The sequence below is a fragment of the Mobula hypostoma genome, chromosome 2 (assembly GCF_963921235.1).
Source record: "Mobula hypostoma chromosome 2, sMobHyp1.1, whole genome shotgun sequence".
In the NCBI taxonomy this organism is placed as follows: domain Eukaryota; kingdom Metazoa; phylum Chordata; class Chondrichthyes; order Myliobatiformes; family Myliobatidae; genus Mobula; species Mobula hypostoma.
Window position 1 is genome coordinate 121749468 of NC_086098.1, and position 20625 is coordinate 121770092.

General features: G+C 43.2%; 1 protein-coding gene and 1 non-coding gene across 6 annotated transcripts in view; one reads left to right on the forward strand and one right to left on the reverse strand.

Moving 5' to 3' along the window:
• Nucleotides 1–7722: 7722 nt before the first annotated feature.
• On the reverse strand, nucleotides 7723–7804 carry trnas-gcu (transfer RNA serine (anticodon GCU)). Its single transcript has one exon. It is a non-coding gene; the product is annotated as a tRNA-Ser (tRNA).
• Nucleotides 7805–8585: 781 nt separating this feature from the next.
• The window catches only part of disp1 (dispatched homolog 1 (Drosophila)), a 414117-nt gene continuing 402077 nt past the window's right edge, over nucleotides 8586–20625 (forward strand). For all 5 annotated transcript variants that reach the window (XM_063040569.1, XM_063040566.1, XM_063040573.1 and 2 more), the window contains exon 1: nucleotides 8586–8811. The gene's annotated coding sequence lies outside the window, so the exon portion shown is untranslated. The remainder of the gene's footprint in view (nucleotides 8812–20625) is intronic.

Here is a 20625-nt window from a genome sequence, read left to right on the forward strand (position 1 = left end):
GAGAGGGGCAGGAATGGGTGATTAATGTACCAGGTTTTTGAAGTTTTAGAAAAGGTGGAGAACGAGGTAAAAGTAGGGAAGCAGGAGTTACACTACCAATCATGGACAGTGTTACAGCTGCGCTCATAATGAAGGGATCAGACACTGTGTCCATCTGGGTGGAACTCAGGAAAAGGAAAGGTGCAATCACACTGTACTACAGACCACCCACTTCCCCAATATCCACCAGGACATTGAGGAACAGATATGTAATCAGATTAAGGAAATGTGGAAAAATAATAGGGTTTTTGTCATGGGAGGATTTCAACTTCCCTAATATAAACTGGAACCTTCTTAGTGTAAGGAGTTTAGATGTGGCAGAATTTGTTAAGATTTCTTAAATCAATATGTGGACAGTCCAACAGGAAGAGGGACTGTACTGGACTTGGTGTTGGGTAAAGAGCCTGGCCAGGTGACTGACCTTTCAGTGGGTGAACAGTGACCACAAATCCTTAACTTTCAAGAATAGCTATAGATTAGCATATATATGGTCCTTGGAGGAGAGTTTTACATTGGAGTAGGACAGATTACAAGAGCATTAGGCAGGAACTAAGAAACGTTAATTGGGAACATCTTTTTTCTCTGGCAAGTGCACTTCAGACACGTGGAGAGTGTGTAAAGACCAATTGCACAGAGTACAGGAAAGGTTTGTTCCTGTAAGAAGGAAGGACGGGGATGGAAAGATAAGAGAACCTTGGATGTCCAGACAGGTGGTGAATTTAGTCAAGAGGTGATGTAAAGCTTTGAAAGTTAGAATCAAACAAAGCACATGGGAAGTATAAAGAAGCCAGAAAAGAACTAAAGAATGGAATTAGATTAGGAAAGCCAGGAGGGGCCTTGGCAAATAGGATTAAGGTGAATCCCAAGGCATTCTATACTTATATCAAGAGCAAGAGGATAACTAGGGAGAGGCTGGGACCAGTCAGGAATAAAGGGGGGAACATTTACTTGGATGCAGAGAATGTGAATGAGGTACTTAATGAGTACTTTGCTTCAGTATTTACCAAGAAAAATGATATGGAAGACCAGAGGATCTGTGCTAAGCATATAAGTACATTAGGGCATTTCGAGATCAAGGAGGAGGAAGTGTTGAACCTGCTTATGAGTATTAAGGCGGATAAGTCCCCATGACCTGATGGAATTTACCCCAGGTTATTGAAGGAGGCAAGAGATGAGATTGCTGGGGCCTTGACCAGAATCTTTGTGTCCTGTCTAGCCATAGGCAAGGTCCGGGAGGACTGGCGATGAGTGAATGTTGTACCTCTATTTAAGAAGAGAACAAGGGAAAATCCTGGGAACTATAGATCGTTGAGTCTCACATCAGTTATAGAGAAATTGCTGGGGAAAATTCTTAGGAATGGGATACATGAGCATTTCGACATCCATGGTCTAATTAGGGAGAGCTGGCATGGCTTTGTATGTGGCAGGTCATGCCTTGCCAACTTGATTTGAGTTTTTTGACAAGGTGGCGAGACAGACTGATGAGGGTAGGGCAGTGGATGTTATCCACATGGACTTCAGCAAGGTGTTTGACAAAGTCCCTCACGGGAGGCTATTCCAGAAGATAAAGATGAATGGGGTCCGGGGCAAATTGACTGTTTGGTTTCAAAACTGGCTTGTACATAGAAGATGGAGGGTAGTGGTTGAAGGGACTTATTTGAGCTGGAGGTCTGTAATTAGTGGAGTTCCTCAGGGATCTGAGCTGGGACTCTGCTGTTTGTGATGCAAACAAATGATCTGGATGAAACTGTAGATGGGTGAGTTAGTACATTTGTGGATGATACGAAGATGGTTGGAGTTGTGGACAGTGTAGGAGACTGGCAAAAAATACAGCAATATATAGATCAGTTGCAGATAGGGGCTGAGAAATGGCAGATGGAGATTAACCCATAAATGTCCGGTGTTGAACTTTAGTAGGGCAAATGCAAGGAGACAGTACGCTGTTAAGGGCAACATTGTTAACAGTGTTGCTGAGCAGAGATCTTGGGATCCAGGTTCGTACTGTAGATCCTCGAAAGTGGCTACAACGGCCAATAAGGTGGTTAAGAAGGCTTATGGAATGCTTGCTTTTATTAGTTGAGGCATTGAGTTCAAAAGTCAGGAGGTTATGTTTCAACTTTATAAAATTCTGGTTAGAGCACATCTGGAGAGTTGTGTGCAGTTCTGGTCACTCCACTATCAGAATGACGTTGAGGCATTGGAGAAGGTGCAAAAGAGGTTTACTAGGATGCTAACAACAGGAATTCTGCAGATGCTGGAAATTCAAGCAACATACATCAAAGTTGCTGGTGAACGCAGCAGGCCAAGCAGCATCTATAGGAAGAGGTGCAGTCGACGTTTCAGGCCGAGACCCTTCGTCAGGACTAACTGAAGGAAGAGTGAGTTTGAAAGTTGGAGGAGGAGGGGGAGGGGGAAGATCCAAAATGATAGGAGAAGACAGGAGGGGGAGGGATAGAGCCGAGAGCTGGACAGGTGATAGGCAAAAGGGGATACGAGAGGATCATGGGACAGGAGGTCCGGGAAGAAAGACAAGGGGGGGGTGACCAAGAGGATGGGCAAGAGGTATATTCAGAGGGACAGAGGGAGAAAAAGGAGAGTGAGAGAAAGAATGTGTGCATAAAAATGAGTAACAGATGGGGTACGAGGGGGAGGTGGGGCCTTAGCGGAAGTTAGAGAAGTCAATGTTCATGCCATCAGGTTGGAGGCTACCCAGACGGAATATAAGGTGTTGTTCCTCCAACCTGAGTGTGGCTTCATCTCCACAGTAGAGGAGGCCGTGGACAGACATGTCAGAATGGGAATGGGATGTGGAATTAAAATGTGTGGCCACTGGGAGATCCTGCTTTCTCTGGTGGACAGAGCGTAGCTAGGATGCTGCCTGGTTTTGAGGACATGTGCTATCATGAGAGGCTGGATAAACTTGGTTTCTTTTCTCTGGAGCACCAGAGGCTCAGGGGAGATCTGAGAGGCACAAACAGAGTAGGCAGGGAGTATCCTGGTTCCCAGGATTGAAATGTCTAATACCAGAAGGCATGCATTGAAGGTGAGAGGGGGTAGGTTCAATGGGATGTGAGGGGCAATTTTTTACTCAGAGAGTCGTGGATGCCTGAAATGTGTGGTCTGGTGGTAGAGGCAAATATATTAGAAACTTTTTAGAGGTGTTTGGATAGACATGTGGATACACGGAAGGTAGAGGAATATGGGCATGGTATAGGTAGTTGGGATTAGTACGTATTTGGATCTTTTTAATTTGCTTTTTAGCTGGTTTGGCACAACATTGTGGGCCCAAAGGCCTGTTCCTGTGCTGTACTCTTCTGTGTTCTTCTCTATCATGTTTGCTGTTGTGTGCTGGGGCAGCAGGCTGAGGGTAGCAGACACCAACAGAATCAACAAACTCATATGTAAGGCCAGTGATGTTGTGGGGATGGAACTGGACTCTCTGACGGTGGTGTCTGAAAAGATGATGCTGTCCAAGTTGCATGCCATCTTGGACAATGTCTCCCATCCACTACATAATGTATTGGTTGGGCACAGGAGTACATTCAGCCAGAGACTCATTCCACCGAGATGCAGCACTGAGCGTCATAGGAAGTCATTCCTGCCTGTAGCCATCAAACTTTACAACTCCTCCCTTGGAGGGTCAGACACCCTGAGCCAATAGGCTGGTCCTGGACTTATTTCCTGGCATAATTTACATATTACTATTTAACTATTTATGGTTTTATTACTATTTAATTATTTATGGTGCAATTGTAACGAAAACCAATTTCCCCCGGGATCAATAAAGTATGACTATGACTATGACTATCTCAACAAAATCCTCCAAATTCACTTTCCCAGGCTAATATACCCCACCTTGAGGACCCAGTTACACTTAGTCAGCTCCAACAGGCAAGCCCCATTGTTCATCTGCCTGACACCAGGCTCCTGAAACAGATAACGTATTCCAAACTCTGTCATGGGAAGAAATCACCAGTTGGAAAAAAATACAGATTCAAGGATGTGCTGAAGGTCTCCTTGAAGAAATCAGCATTCTCTCTTACTTCTGGGAATCATCGTCCCACCGAGCTCAAAACAGAGATGGAGTATTCAGGACGGTACTGAGAACTTTGATACTATTCAGAGTTCTATATAAATGTGGAAGGAAAGCACCACCTTACCGACTACCACCAGCCAGGCACTTCCTGGAAGACTCCACCGCTTCCACATTGGTCTTATCAACAATTTCAGCCATTGCAACGGTAATGAAAAGTGATGTCTTGTGCATCACTGCTATGGTTTCATAGGAAGATGTTTTCTCAGTCTTTCATGTTACAGGCCAAACAGCTGCAGGATCTATAATCTTTTATAACTGCAATCCCCTCAAACCTGAAAGCATACTGGCAAATCTTTTCTGAAACCTCACTGGGACCCTTTCATCTTCCGTTAAATGGAGTGATCAGAAATAGATGTAATACTAAGGTTATGTCCCAGGCAATGTTTTATACTCACTCAATATACTCATGTTGCTTTTCACTTTATAAATCTCATATACTTTGGCAAACAACTACTTCCCTTCAACTATTTGGTTTTTGGACCAACTCGGTTTGGCAGCACTATGACTACTTTGCACCAACATTGTTTCTGTTTCAATGGTGTCCCGTCTTGCAAAAATTGTTTAATTTATATTTTTCTTGTGAATACTACTAATACAATGCTACGTGTCAGTGATGCTGCTAGCAAGTCAGTTTTTCATTGTTCTTGTGCATACTTGTACTTATGCATATGACGATAACTTCAGCTTTGACTTTGACAAGTTCTGCTACCTTTACCTCTCTCTACCTGCACTTCATTTGGGAATTCTAAATAATTTAGTCATATTGTCTCTCTTTGTCTTCCTAATAAAATGCATCCCTAAACTAAATCTTCCATGGATCTGCCCACTCCAACACTGAGTCTATATCTTCTTGTTCTATCATCATTCTTCTCAGTGCCCACCACACTTCCAGCTTTGAGGCACCTGCACATTCCGAGTTGTTACTCTGTACAACTGTATCTAGGTTATTAAATTATATCAAAAGTGACACTGGTTGCAGCACCGATCCTGTCAAAAGCACTCCTGAAAAAATAGTTACATTACAAAGATTTGTCTTTAAAATCTACAAAGAGCGCAATCTAAGGTAGTGCAAAAAGAAATACTGAAGTGTTGAATACAGAATAACAAAGAGGGGTAGAATTAAGAAACTGAGAACTTGGCAGCACCAGCAGGAAGGGGAATGTGAAATAGGTGCTTGGTTCAGAAGCTTCATTGGAGTGGGGAAGAACCGTATTTGAACCTGGTTGTCCAGGCTTTCGGTTTATGTATTGTCTCACAGAAAGGTAGGAAAGGATGTATAGCCTTAATTTCGTGGGTGTCAACCTCTTGAAGGATCTATTCTGGGCCCAACATATTGATGCAATTATGCATGCCAGCGGCTTTTTTTCATTAGGAGTTTGAGGAGATTTGGTATGTCACCAAAGACTCATGTAAGTTTCTATAGATTACCGTGGAGAGCATTCTGACTGGTTGCATCACTGTGTGATATGAAGGCTCCAATGCATACTTAGGATTGCAAGAGGCTGCAGAGGCTTGTAGACACATTATGGGCACAACCCTCCCCACTATCGAGGACATCTTCACGGGATGGTGCCTCAAAAAGACAGCAGCCATCATCCAGGATCCTCACCATCCATGATGCCCTCTCCTTGTTACTAGCATCAGGATTAGCTATGGGAGCCTGAAGACTCACACTCAATGCACATGTGGTCACCAGTGACAGTGGAAGATATAGAGTGGCACTGTTTGCCTTTGATAGGTTCATATTGAAGTGTCTATGCTTTCACAATGCAGAAGGGTGTGGGCTTTCCTGTCATTACTAATTACTTTAAATTAAATTAGAATTTACTAATTACCACCAGGCTTTATTTTACTCTCAACATTCTCCCACATAATCAAAGGACCTTTTAAAGTCTCTGAGCCTCTATTGCTGCATCTTGTAAACTCTGAACTACTGTTGCAGCTGCTTTTAGAATTTCACAGCCTCTGTTACTACTATTTTTAAATCCTGGCCTTCTGCTGTTGCTCCTTTTTAATTAAACAAAAGCCAAATATAAAATTTTCTTTTCAGTTAAGGATTATTATCCAGAAACAACTGAATGAAAATTCAGAGCAATGGAAATGATTGTATTGAAATGACAAAGCATTGGAAATGGATGGGATAACAACTATGGTGAAAACATTGGTACAGTTCTACATTATAGGAAGGTTACGATGTCACTAGAGAAAGCCAGGGAGGATTTACAGGGATAGTTCTGGAACTGGAAGCTGTAGCTTTGGAACAGGAGGAGGCTTTTAATTTAAGGACATATGTATTTGAGGTGCATCAGCTCATGAGGGGCTCAATTGTAGTAAATGCCAGCAAGATGAAGGTGATGGCTGTTGACCTAAAAAAGGAAGAGAGTGAATATAACCCTGTCCTCATCAGTGGAAACACTGCAGAGATGGTTGACGGGTTCAGGTTCCTTGACACCCACATCATCAGCAACCTCACCTTCACAGTGTCACGGAGATTAAAAAATGCATCAGCATATTAACTTGCTTAGGCATCTGAGAGGATTTGGCATGTACACCAGGATTCTCTTGAAATTCTACGGAGGTTTTATGGACAGTATCGTTAACTGGAGGCATCCCAGCTTGGTGTGACAATGCTCTGCTATGGACTTAATGAACCCACAGAGTGGTAAACACAGTCCAGTTAATCAAAGACTGGTCATTTCCTTCACTCCATTCCTTCTCAAGGTGTTGCATCAAGAAGGCTAGCTCTATGGTTAAAAATGTCTACTCTCCTGACCATTTCCTTTCCTTTCTTCTACCTTATGGGACAAGACGTAGGAGCTGAAAGCCTGGACGTCCAGACACAAGAATAGCTCTTTCTCCATTGCTTTCTGACTTCTGAGCCCATCATCTCTTTCTATTTCTCTCGGTTATTCTATTTTTGTCTCTTTTGCATTTTTAACAACCACTTCAGATTCGCACTGATGTCCTGGTGCAGGGTCTCCAAACGACGCATTTCACTCTGTTTCGATGTACATTTGATAAATCCGAATATGAATCTGAAATACCGACTGTTCATTTCCCTCCACAGATGTTGCCAGAACTGCCGAGTTCCTCCATAATTTGTGTGTTGCTTCAGATTTGCACTACAACTTTGCATCATTTTGTTGCTTTGCACCCGTACATCATTTGCATTTATTTGAGAGCTTCAGGCAAGCAAAAAAAATCATTGAACTCCTGTGTATGCGAATAAAATAATTTGAATCTATTTCCCTTATGCGAGCTTTCAAAACCAATGGACGTGGATTTAAAGTAATTGATAGAAAAACATGGGAAAGAGGAGCATAGATTGTTCACCCAGAGAGTGCAAGGAACCTGGAACTGAATGTCTGTAAGAGGCCGAACCCTCAGCACATTTCGAAAGCTACCTACTTGAGGAGAAGTGACCTGAGAACCTGGCACCTAAAGCCGGAATGTGACTGGGGAGCCTCTTCCTGGAGGTGGGTTGAGAATAACATCCCATTGACGATTCTACTTATTTGCAAAGGAAATTCATGAAAACGCACGGAATACAATGCATCGGTACAAATGAGAAAGAGCAGAAAAAAATTCGACGAGGATGGGATTCGAACCCACGCGTGCAGAGCACAATGGATTAGCAGTCCATCGCCTTAACCACTCGGCCACCTCGTCCTGTTGGCGCCTCCTATGAACCTACAGTAGCCAACCAACTACTTCTCCCGTTCAGACACTTCCACACAAATACTTCTATCTTCTTTATCTCAAGTCAACCGATGCCAGCCCCTTCCTTCCCTCCTTCCCCTCTACACCCTTATATGAGCCTCGGTTAACTCACGCTGTGGAGTCACCTCTTTTCGCAGCAGCAGTATCAGTTCGCTCTGACGCTGAATGAAAAGTTGTTCGGAAAGTCCCATACTAGATGCCGACACCATCCTGGAGTTTATGAACACCACTTCGCTCGACACCCCTGACTCCCGCTGTCAACTGTCAGGTCAGACTGGAAGGAGAGGGGCGGATCTTTCTGCCACCTTGAGCTCTCTATTGGCTAATATTCTCTTCAGCCTTCTCTTCCCGATGGTTAATTGTGCCGTCATTCCCTTCTTATCCTCTCATCAGGTTAGATGCACCAGTATACGTAAGAAATCAAGGTTGGTTGAATGAGGATTTTTCTTAACTCAGTCTGTGATTGGGCAAGTACGGTTCAGTCAAGAGCCGCGCGCTCCGGCGAACCCCGTTAGTCATTGGTTTGGATGTCTGTCAATCATAGAAAAAGGGGCCGGGACGCTTAAGATCAAGGTAGTTAGAGTCAGCCAATGGGGACTCGATAGTAGGCGGGATTGAGCCGGTCCTTCAGATTATACACCAATCATCACGCGGAACCGGACGCAGCTGCCTCTGTGACTGGTTATCGAATGCCGTCAGTCGCCCGCCTCCCTCTGCGATTGGCGCCAGGGAGAGGGCACTTTGCGAAACGTCAACACGGGGGTGGCGAGCGGCGGCTGTGGTACGTTGTCGTTTTGGTCGTCGTCGTGCGTCTCTTCCTTGTGTTGGTTGGTTGGCGGCGGCGGCGGTGTCGGCTTGGTGTGTCCCGGGGTGACCGCGCCTCTCTGGTTGGGTTTAATTGAGTGAGGAAACGCGGAGGGAACGAGGCTGAAATCGTGTGGGCCATCTCCGCTCAGGTAGGTCCCTCAGCACACGCCGACTTAATTCACTGGCTGTCCTAACTTTTCCACTCGGCCGGCGGCGAAAGGTTCTCCAAAACTTCTTTGGTGATTTAAAAAAAATAAAGTCGCAGTTTATTGTTTGTGCAGAACACAAATGAAGCGGGTTGAGTTATTTATTTATTTATTAATAATTTGTCCCACAATCAACTGGAGATCGTGCCAAACTAGTGATGTATCTTGCAAGATGATCTGTTCATGAACTCTAGGGGAATGCTCGCACTTTATATAGATATATCTATCTTTATTTTTTTGGAAATAACATGAGATACACATGTTGCTCTGTAAAGCGTGGCGTTATGGCAGTGAGAACGTTCCGAAGTGCTGGACGTGCTTTAATCTTGGCAATGCGAAACGCACATCTATGTATTGCCAACATGCAGATTTAATCTAAAATTGTAAGAAATTAACGGTAACACAAATATATTTTAGGTCTATACAGTGCAATTAAAGTATACCAATTTCACTGCATTCAGGGCTTGATATTGTTGCTAATTTTATGAATATTGAAACTCGAAAGTGTCGATAAATGTAGAGAGAAAGATAATGAAGATTTTATGACGAGTCGTGTAGTATGCTATAAAGTAAGACATTTGCCTCCAGATTTTTAGTTATTTTACCTTGTGTATTTTAGTGAAAACCTTGGAGCAAAAGCAGCGCATAGCTGCACTAGCTCAAATGTTGATACTGAAAAATGGAATAATATACCATTTTTGGAATTGAGCGTTAAAGAACCCTGTACGATTAGATGTAGTGTAAAGTTTCTACCACTGATCCCCACAGTTTCAGCATGCTTTCTGCTCCGTTTTGTATAATGGTCAGAGAATTTGTAGGAAATAAAGGTAACCCATCGTATTGAACTATATTTATAACCATGTTGAAGGAGGTGCGAGGTTTCTTCAGTTGTAGTTTAAAAGACCCTTCGAAATAATTTTAATTCTAATGGGGTTTTTAAATTCCTGATCAGCCTAGCTAAAATCAACCTAGCTTGGAAAAATGCTTTGCGATTTTGATCATTTTTGAATGACTGTTAACATCACTATAGTTATAAATATAAGAGATTCTGCAGATGCTGGAAATCCAGAGCAACACACACAAAATGCTAGAGGAACTCTGCGAGTCAGGCAGCATCTGTGAAAATGAATAAACTGTCAACATTTCAGGCTGAGATCCCTTCATCAGGACTGGAAAAAGTCTTCCCCCTTCCTTTCCAGTCCTGATGAAGGATCTCAGCCTGAAACATCGACTGTTTATTCATTTTCACATAAGCTGCCTGGCCTGCTGAGCTCCTCCAGCATTTTGGTGTGTATCACTATAATTAGTTAGGGGCTTAGCTTTCCATTTGTCCTGCAGCAGGAAGCAGTCAGGAAATAGTTCAAACTACTCAGAAAAGAAGGAAGTCTAGAAAGAATTCTATTATTAGGTACTTAGTCTGTAGAAGTCTCCCTAGGTTGATAGTTAAATTACATGATTTGAATGGAAAGTGTGTGTTTAGGTTTCTAAGACTTGCTATCTGATAAATGATCTGATCTCTAATTTAAACAGTATAAAGAAAGTGGTCTGAAAGTGAATTATAGAAATAGTCTTGTGCAGTCTACGTAACAAACAACAGTGTGATTTATGTGTGATGGAGAGAGAGGTGGGAAAAGTGATGTTTTAATTAATGGTGTCAGTTTTGTTTTTGAAGAGATTTGATGTGATTTTTTTCTGGCCATTCAGTGGGTAGGAAATATTATCTTACTGTTTATTTACTTTAAATAAGCAAGCTAGAAAGGGTGGGAAGTCCCACCCCAAGAGCTCTATTATTGTTTTGCCAGGCTGACTGGAGCCAGCAGAGGAAAAAAGTAGGCTGATGCATATGACTGCAGTAGGAGCCTGGTGCTTCCCTCCGCTAATCCCTGCCAAATTTTCTATGTTCAGTTACATGTAATTCAGGTAGGGCTGATTTAGAAACTGAATTGCTTCCATAATTAATTCTTTTTACATACTTTTAAACTGGAATGATTCCTTGCCATTTTTATTAGCTTGATGATCAAGTGATCCTTTATGTTCCAGTGATATTTTTTGAAAACCTTAATTAAATTAAAACAGAAGCTGCAGATGAAATCTTGTTTGCTTGTAGAGAAACACCTCCATGATTGATGAGTTTTGCTGTCAAAATTCCAGTTATTTGGCATTCGTAATCAATTTAGGTCCAATATTTTTAATCCAAGTATTATTACCCCTCCTAACTTTTGTCTGGCTCTGCACTTGCTTTTCTATAATCTGTCTGAAGTTCCTTGGAACTTCAGGTACAAATTCATGTATTGTGAGGTACTTGCATCCACCAGCCATTGCATAGTACCTAAGAGCAGGTAAATGATACTGAAACTGTAGGAAACACCTGTTAGATCATTACAGGACACTACACACAGTCTTGTCACCACATTATGGGAAGGATGTGATAATACTAAACAGCTTGTAAAAGGCTGGGAAGAATGTTGCTGGAGCTGCAGAATTTTAGCTATGAAAAAAGATTGGATAGGTTTGGGGTGATTTTTCTATTTGAAGTTGAAAGGAAGTCTAATTTAAAATATAGCAACAAAATCAGCTCCGAGCCTTCTGAGCATCTGGCTCAGGTAGAGTAGGGGAAATAGTGAGGCTGTAATTGGAAGAGGTGCAAGTGTAGGGAAGGGGAGTGGTTCAAGGTTTGTGGTGTTGGAACTGGGATGGAGCTGAGAGAATAGGCTTGAGGTTGTTTTACTTGCAACCTATGCTTCAAGGGTTTGGAAAGGGAAATGCCAATCCTCTTCCCATTGTCCCCCACCCCTCCACCTCTTGTGGGAGAGGCAGCAGGCTGGAGGTGCCTGCTCTGGGTTTGGTTAAGCTGACATTGGAACAGCATCCTTTGCCCCATCCAGCCTAGGGCATGAAAGTTCATAACATCTTAACCCATAAACATTTCTGGTGGTCACTGCAATTGAAGACAAGAGGGGGTTGTCAGTATCCTGGTGCCAGCACAGAAGCTTCAGGAAGCTATAAGTGCTCTTCCACAGGGCCATCTTGGCAGTGATTATGTATTGTGGTTCCCCTAGTGAATCCGGAGCCTCAAACAGTTCTCACTTTCTCTCTGTTCCTGTAACGTGCATATATTAGCTTGCATGGAGAAGCCAAGCGTAGCCATTGATTGAACCTGACTGAATTTGTTTACTTAGTCTTTAGTTACTTCTGTTCCTCATGTTGCTTTTATTCATGAATTTAACTTATGGTTTCTTCAACACAAAACAACCTGCTTCCTGAAAGAATGGAGGGAAAATCCAGCCTTTGTCACATTTCAAAATGTATTGTGGAACTTAGTTGCAGAAATGAGGGCTTTGTGGAGGAGGGTGGAAGTGATGGGTTGAATGGTCTGGTCATTTCTATAATTTGATAATTTACAGCACAGAAGCAGGCTGTTCAACTGCACATTAAATGCTTAGTCTATGTAGAACAGAGAGACTGGGGTACAGATACATAGTTTTCTAAAACTGGAGACACAGGCAAACAGGTTGGTGAAGAGGGCTTTTGGCATACTTACCCTCATTGGCCAGGGTATTTGTGTACAGGAGTTGGAATATCATGTATAGCTGTACTGCTAGAATATTCTGTGTAGTTTTGGTTGCTTGGCTGTAGAAAGGATGTCATAAAGGTGAAAAGATTCATGAGGGTGTTACTGGGAGTGGAGAGGTAGATCTATGAGGACGCACATCAAAGTTGCTGGTGAACGCAGCAGGCCAGGCAGCATCTCTAGGAAGAGGTACAGTCGATGCTTCAGGTCGAGACCCTTTGTCAGGACTAACTGAAGGAAAAGTTAATAAGAATTTGAAAGTGGGAGGGGGAGGGGGGATCCAAAATGATAGAAGACAGGAGGGGGAGGGATGGAGCCAAGAGCTGGACAGGTGATTGGCAAAGGAGATATGAGAGGATCATGGGACAGGAGGCCCAGGGAGAAAGACAAGGGGGTGGGGGGAACCCAGAGGATGGGCAAGGGGTATAGTCAGAGGGACAGAGGGAGAAAAAGGAGAGTGAGAGAAAGAGTGCGTGTATAAAAATAAATAACGGATGGGGTACGAGGGGGAGGTGGGGCATTAGCGGAAGTTAGAGAAGTCAATATTCATGCCATCAGGTTGGAGGCTACCCAGATGGAATATAAGGTGTTGTTCCTGCAACCTGAGTGTGGCTTCATCTTTACAGTAGAGGAGGCCGTGGATAGACATGTCAGAATGGGAATGGGATGTGGAATTAAAATGTGTGGCCACTGGGAGATCCTGCTTTCTCTGGCGGACAGAGCGTAGGTGTTCAGCAAAACGGTCTCCCAGTCTGCGTTGGGTCTTGCCAATATATAGAAGGCCACATTGGGAGCACCGGACGCAGTATATCACCCCAGCCCACTCACAGGTGAAGTGTCGCCTCACCTGGAAGGACTGTCTGGGGCCCTGAATGGTGGTAAGGGAGGAAGCCACACTCAGGTTGGAGGAACAACACCTTATATTCCGGCTGGGTAGCCTCCAACCTGATGGCATGAACATTGACTTCTCTAACTTCTGCTAATGCCCCAATGGAGAGGAAAGGTTTAGGGGAAAGTTATGACTTCATCACAGCTCAGGCAAAACCTGACTCTGCCTGAAGGTATGTAAAGTGGAGCAGCGATATTTTAATTGGGTCGTAGACGAGCTAAATGTGGTGAAGTCTATTGGAAAGGGCAAATTCTGAGCTTTAGCTCATTGAATGTCATACTCTAATTCATAGGAATTGTGTTAATGCATGATTACAGTATTGGAATCGTACTAGCCAACACTACTACAGTAATGAATGGCAGTAATATGTGGGCTGGGCCTGAAAATAACACGTCCTCGTGATATACAAAATTCAGAAGTGTCACATTGCTTTTCATAACTATAACGCACCTCGAGCAAAGTCTAAGAGAACCATGAGTTATCAACAGATGGGGTGATTACGTGATCATTGTAATCAATTATGAGGCACTAAGGATAAAATACTTGTAGTAAATAATTCACTTCTTAAATTAAGCCTGTCATCCCTCAGCTGCCCCCTTGTTACCAAGTATTGACCCCCCCCACGACCCCTTTTACCTTTATCACCCTCTTAAAACTCCCACAGCCCCCATGGGGCAATATTGCCCACTCTGAACTACTGGTTTAGATTGGTATGGGCTAAATACAAAAAAACTGAAGTAGCTCAAGAAATTAATGATATGCATGGATGAGGTGGGCTGAAAGGCCTGTTTCTGGACTTTGACTGCAATCAGCTGATTTCATCTCACTTAATCTGCATACATTTGGGGTTAAGACCCTGCATCATTCCCTCGAAACTATTGATTTCGCCCCCCCCATCCTCTTGTAATTTAAAGTGAACTTGTTTTCTCTGCATTTCACTCTGAAAGGTCTTTGACCTAAAATGACCACTGAATGTTAGCAGTAAGTTGATTCCATATCAGCTTTCGGGCATCAAAATAAGATTTATTATCACTGACTTGCATGAAGTGAAATTTCTTGCATCTGCACTTCTTTGATTTTATTCTTTTAGAGTGGCTGTGTCTAGTATAAAAGTTGTGGTGGACCAGCTATGCGGAATGGCCTTCTCCTATGCTGGCCCATATTTATCCCTTCGTCAGTCTCACAAAAATAGATCACTGTATCATTTATTATGTTGCAGTTCATGCAAGCTCTGTGCAAATTGCCTCCTGTGTTCTTTGGTACGACGCAATAGTGTACTTTGAAATATGAAGTGTAGTTTAAATAAAGTATAAATGTACCCTTTTACACTGGATGTAATTCTCACGAAAGACACTATATAAATTGGTTTATTATTGTCACACGAAAGCATAGATATAGGAGCAGAATCAGGCCATTCAGCCCAATGAGTCTCCTCTGCCTTTTTATCATGCTGATCCAATTTTCCTCTCAGCCCCAATTTCTTGGCTTCTCCTCGTATCCCTTCATGTCCTGGCCAATCAAGGATCTATCAACCTCTGCCTTAAATATACATAAAAACTTGGCCTCCACAACTACCTGTGGCAAGGAATTCCATGGATTCACCACTGTGGCTAAAGAAATTTGTTCTGGTCTCTCCCAACGAATGAAGCATCTTCTGCACATCCACTCGATCAAGGCCTTTCACCATTCAATTGATTTCAATGAGGTCACCCCTCATTCTTCTACATTACAGTGAAACAGGCCCAGAACCATCAAGAGCTCTTCATGTGACAAGCCTTTCAATCCTTGAATCATCTTTGTGAACCTCCTTTGAACCCTCTCCAGTTTCAGCGTATCTTTCTAAGTTAAAGGGTTCAGAACTGCTCACAATACTCCAAGCAAGGCCTCACTGGTGCTTTATAAAGTCTCACCATTACATTCTTGCATTTGTATTCTAGTCCCCTTGAAATGATTGTTAGCATTGCATTTGCCTTCCTCACCACAGACTCAACCTGCAGATTAATCTTCAGGGAATCTTGCACAAGGACTCCCAAGTTCCTTTGCGCCTCAGTTTTTTGTGTATTCTCTCCATTTAGAAAATAGCCACCCTTTCATTTCTTCTACCAAAGTGCATGACCATACACTTCCCAACAAGCAAGGACTTTATAAAGCACTGTTGAGGCCTCGCTTGGAGTATTGTGAGCAACTTTGGGCTCTTTATCTTAGAAAGAATATGCTGAAACTGGAGAGGATTCAAAGGAAGTTCATGATCTGCTATTTCTTTGCCCATTCTCCTAATTTGTCCCAAGTCCTTGTGTAGCCTCTACTTCCTCAAAACTACCCGCCCCTCCACCTATCTTCATATAAGAATCAAGTTTATTATCACCAGCATGTGACGTGAAATTTGTTAACTTAGCAGCAACAGTTCAATGCAATACATAGTATAGCAGAGAACAAAAAAGTAAAATTTTAAAAATATACTAATAAATAAACACGTAAATCAATTGTGTGTATATTGAATAGATTAAACAAAGTACAAAAACAGAAATACTGTATATTTTAAAAAAAAAAGTGAGGTAGTGTCCAAAGATTCGATGTCCATTTAGGAATTGGATGGCAGAGGGGAAGAAGCCGTTCCTGAATCACTGAGTGTGTGCCTTCAGGCTTCTGTATCTCCTACCTGATGGTAACAGTGAGAAAAGGGCATGCCCTGGGTGCTGGAGGTCCTTAATAATGGATGCTGCCTTTCTGAGACACCGCTCCCTGCAGCTTTTTTCCGTCCTGTGCAGTCATCCCTCCATACCAGATAGTGATGCAGCCTGTCAAAATGCTGTCCAAGTTACAACTATAGAAGTTTTTGAGTGTATTTGTTGACATGCCAGATCTCTTCAAACTCCTAATAAAGTATAGCCACTGACTTGCCTTCTTTGTAACTGCATCGATATGTTGGGACCAGGTTAGATCCTCAGAGATCTTGACACCCAGAAACTTGAAGCTGCTCACTCTCTCCACTTCTGATCCCTCTGTGAGGATTGGTATGTGTTCCTTTGTCTTACCCTTCCTGAAGTCCACAGTCAGCTCCTTCTACTGACGTTGAGTGCCAGGTTGTTGCTGTGGCACCACTCTACTAGTTGGCATATCTCACTGCTGTACGCCCTCTAGTTGCCACCTGAGCTGCCAACAATGGTTGTATCGTCAGCCAATTTATAGATGGTATTTGAGCTATGCCTAGCCACACGGTCAGGTGTGTATAGAGAGTAGAGCAGTGGGCTAAGCACACACCCCTGAGGTGTGTGCCAGTGCTGATCGTCAGTGAAGAGGATATGGTATCATCAGTCTGCACAGATCGTGGTCTCTGGTTAGGAAGTCGATGATCCATTTGCAGAGGGAGGTATAGAGGTCCAGGTTCTGTAACTTCTCAATCAGGATTGTGGGAATGATGGTATTAAATGCTGAGCTATAGTCGATGAACAGCATCTTGATGTAGGTGTTTGTGTTGTCCAGGTGGTCTAAAGCCGTGTGGAGAGCCATTGAGACTGCGTCTGTCGTTGACCTGTTGTAGCGATAGGCGAATTGCAATGGGTCCAGGTCTTTGCTGAGGCAGGAGTTCAGTCTAGTCATGACCAACCTCCCAATGCATTTCATCAATGTTGATGTCAGTGCTACTGGGTAATAGTCGTTAAGGCAGCCTACATTATTCTTCTTAGGCACTGGTATAAATGTTGCCTTTTGAAGTAAGTGGGAACCTCTGCCCATGGCAGTGAGAGGTTGAAAATATCCTTGAATACTCCTGCTGGTTGGTTGGCACAGGTTTTCAGAACAAACTGCAACAAAGCCATGAACTCCATCAACCAAATCATTGACATATAACGTAAAAAGAATCCGTGCCAACACAGACTATTGTGAAACACCAGTAGAAACCAGCAGCCAACCAGAAAAGGCTCCCTTTATTCCTACTCTCTGCTTCCTGCTGATCAGCCATTACTTCATCCATGCTAGAGTCTTTCCTGTAATACATTGGGCTCATAGCTTGTTAAGCAGCCTCGTGTGGTACTTTATCAAAGGCCTTTCGAAAATCCAAGTCCACAACATCAACCAATTCTCCTTTGTCCATCCTCTATGTTATTTCTTCAAAGGATTCCACTAGGTTTGTCAGGCAAGATTTTCTCTTCAGGAAGGGTATTTTACCATGTGCCTCCAAGTACCCTGACACCTCATCCTTAATAATCAACTCCACCATCTTCCCAACCACTGGGGTCAGACTAACTGGCCTATAGTTTCCTTTCGTCTGCTACTCTCCCTTCTTGAAGAGTGGAGTGACGTTTGCAATTTTCCAGTCTTCTGGAACCATTCTAGAATCTGATGATTCTTGAAAGATCATTACTAATGTCTCCACAATCTCTTCGGCTACCCCTTTCAGAACCCTGGGGTGTACACCATCTAGTCCAGGTGACTTAACTACCTTCAAACTTTTCAGTTTTCCCAGAACCTAGTAATGGTAACTTCACATACTTCATCCCCCTTGACACCTGGAGCTTCCACCATACTGCTAGTGTCTTCCACGGTGAAGACTGATGCAAGATGCTTATTCAGTTTGTCTGCCATTTCTACCTCTCCAGCATCATTTTCCAGCAGCCTGATATCCACCCTTGCTTCTCTTTTACATTTCATTTATGTGAAGAAACTTGTGGTATCCTCTTTAATATTATTGGCTAGCTTACCTATTCCATCTTTACCTTCTTAATGTCTGTTTAGTCGCCTTCTGTTGATATTTAAAAGCTTCCCAATCTAACTTCCCAGTTATTTTTGCTCTATTATATGTCCTCTCTTTGGCTTTGACTTCTCTCTTAGCCATGGTTGTGTCATCTTTCCTTCAGAATACTTCTTCCTCTTTGGGATGTATATATCCTGTGCCTTCCAAGTTGCTTCCAGAAATTCCATGCACTACTGCTCTGCCTGAACCCTGCCAGTGTTCTTTTCCAGTCAATTCTGGCCAACTCCTCTCTCCTGCCTCTAATTCCCTTTACTCCACTGTAATACTAATACACCTGACTTTAGCTTCATCTTCTCAAATTTCAGGATGAATTTGATCCTATTATGATCACTTGCCCTTAAGGGTTCTTTTACCTTGGGCTCTCTAACCAATTCTGGTTCATTGCACAACACCCAATTTAGAATAGTTGAGCCCCTGGTGGGCTCAATGACAAGCTACTCTTAAAAAGCCATCTTGTAGGCACTCTAGAAATCCCCCCTCCTGGAGTCTAGCACCAACCTGATTATCCCAATCTACCTGCATATTAAAATCCACCATGACTATTATAACATTGCCCTTTTGGCATGCGTTTTCTGTCTCCCATTGTAATTTGTACACCACATCCTTACTACTGTTCAGGGGTTTGTATATAACTCCCATCAATGGTCATTTTACCCTTGCAGTTCCTCGGCTCTATCCACAATGTTTCAACACCTTCCAATCCTATGTCACTTCTTTCTAATGATTTGATTTCATTTTTTACCAACACAGCAACACCACCCCCTCTGCTTTCTTGCCTGTCCTTTCAATGCAATGCGTATCCTTGGACATTAAGCTCCTAGCTATAATCTTCTTTCAGGCATGATTCAGTGATGTCCACAATATCATACATGTCATTCTGCAACTGTGCTTCAAGTTCATCTATCTTATTCAAGTATACGTGCATTCAAGTATAACACCTTCAGTCCTGTATTCAGCCTTTTCGATTTTGTCTGCCTTTTTAGGTTGCAACTCATCCTGTAGACTACAGTTTTTCCTTATAAACAGCCTCTCCTCACTACACATTGCCTCTGATGCTACCTCATCAGCACGATCATCCAGCTTTCCTACGATACTTCCTACATTGAAGTATACGCAGCTCAGGACACTAGTCCCACCATGCTCAACCTTTTGATTCCTAACTTTATCTGAGGCCTTACCAACATCTGCCTCCACGACCTCTCTACTAACTGTTCTGGCACTCTGGTTCCCATTCCCCTGCAACTCTAGTTTAAACCCCATCGTGCAGTGTTAACATAACTTTCCACTAGGATATTAGTCCCCCTCCAGTTAGGGTGCAAACTGTCCCTTTTGTACAAGTCTTCATTCCCTGGAAGAGAGCACAATGATCCAAAAATCTTATGCCCTCCCTCCTACACCAACTCCTTAGCCATGTATTAAGCTGTATAATCTTCCTAGTTGTGGCCTCACTAGCATGGGTGGCAATCCTGAGATCACAACCCTGGAGGTCTTGCTTTTTAGCTTGCACTTGAACCCCCTCTGTAGAGCCTTGTCACTTATCCTACTCATGTCATTGGTACCTACATGGACCACAACTTCTGGCTGCTCATCCTCCCACTTAAGAATGCTGAGGAATCAGATATTCTGGACCCTGGCACCTGGGGCACATTCTTCTCCCTCCCTTCAGTGCCTGAGACCTGACCACTGTCATCTCTGGGATGACTTCTAACCCACCTGTTACCAGACTCTTTGAATGGTTCTCTTGTATAATAAGGTGGGCTCTTGATCTTACAATCTACCTTGTTAGGATTGTCACTGCACTTTTTTGGTAACTTTTACACTTTATTCTGCATTGGTATTGTTTTTCCTTATACTAGCTCATGCACTGTGTAATGATTTGATCTGTATGAATAGTATGCAAGACAAGCTTTTCACTATCTTCGTACATGTGGTAACCAATACTAATGAAACAGTGAAATCGAAGCTGTCCTTGAGCCTGGTGTTGCATGCTTCCAGGCTTTTGTATCTTTTGCCCAGTAGAGGGGAGAGAAGAGAGAATGTTTGGGGTGGAGGGAGTTTTGGTTAAGTTGAAAGTGTAGGCAGTCCATGGAGGGGAGGCTGGTTCCAGGCTTTTGTATCTTTTGCCCGATTGGGAGAGGGGAGAGAAGAGAGAATGTTTGGGGTGGAGGGAGTTTTGGTTAAGTTGAAAGTGTAGGCAGTCCATGGAGGGGAGGCTGGTTCCAGGCTTTTGTATCTTTTGCCCGATTGGGAGAGGGGAGAGAAGAGAGAATGTTTGGGGTGGAGGGAGTTTTGGTTAAGTTGAAAGTGTAGGCAGTCCATGGAGGGGAGGCTGGTTCCAGGCTTTTGTATCTTTTGCCTGATTGGGAAGGGGGGAGAAGAGAGAATGTTTGGGGTGAGTGGAGGTTTGGTTAAGTTGAAAGTGTAGACAGTCCATGGAGGGGAGGCTGGTTCCTGTGGTGTGCTGCTGAGCTGTGTCCACGATTCTCTGCGGTTTCTTGCAGTCGCAGGCAGGGCAATTGCCGTACCGAGTTCTCTGGATAGTAT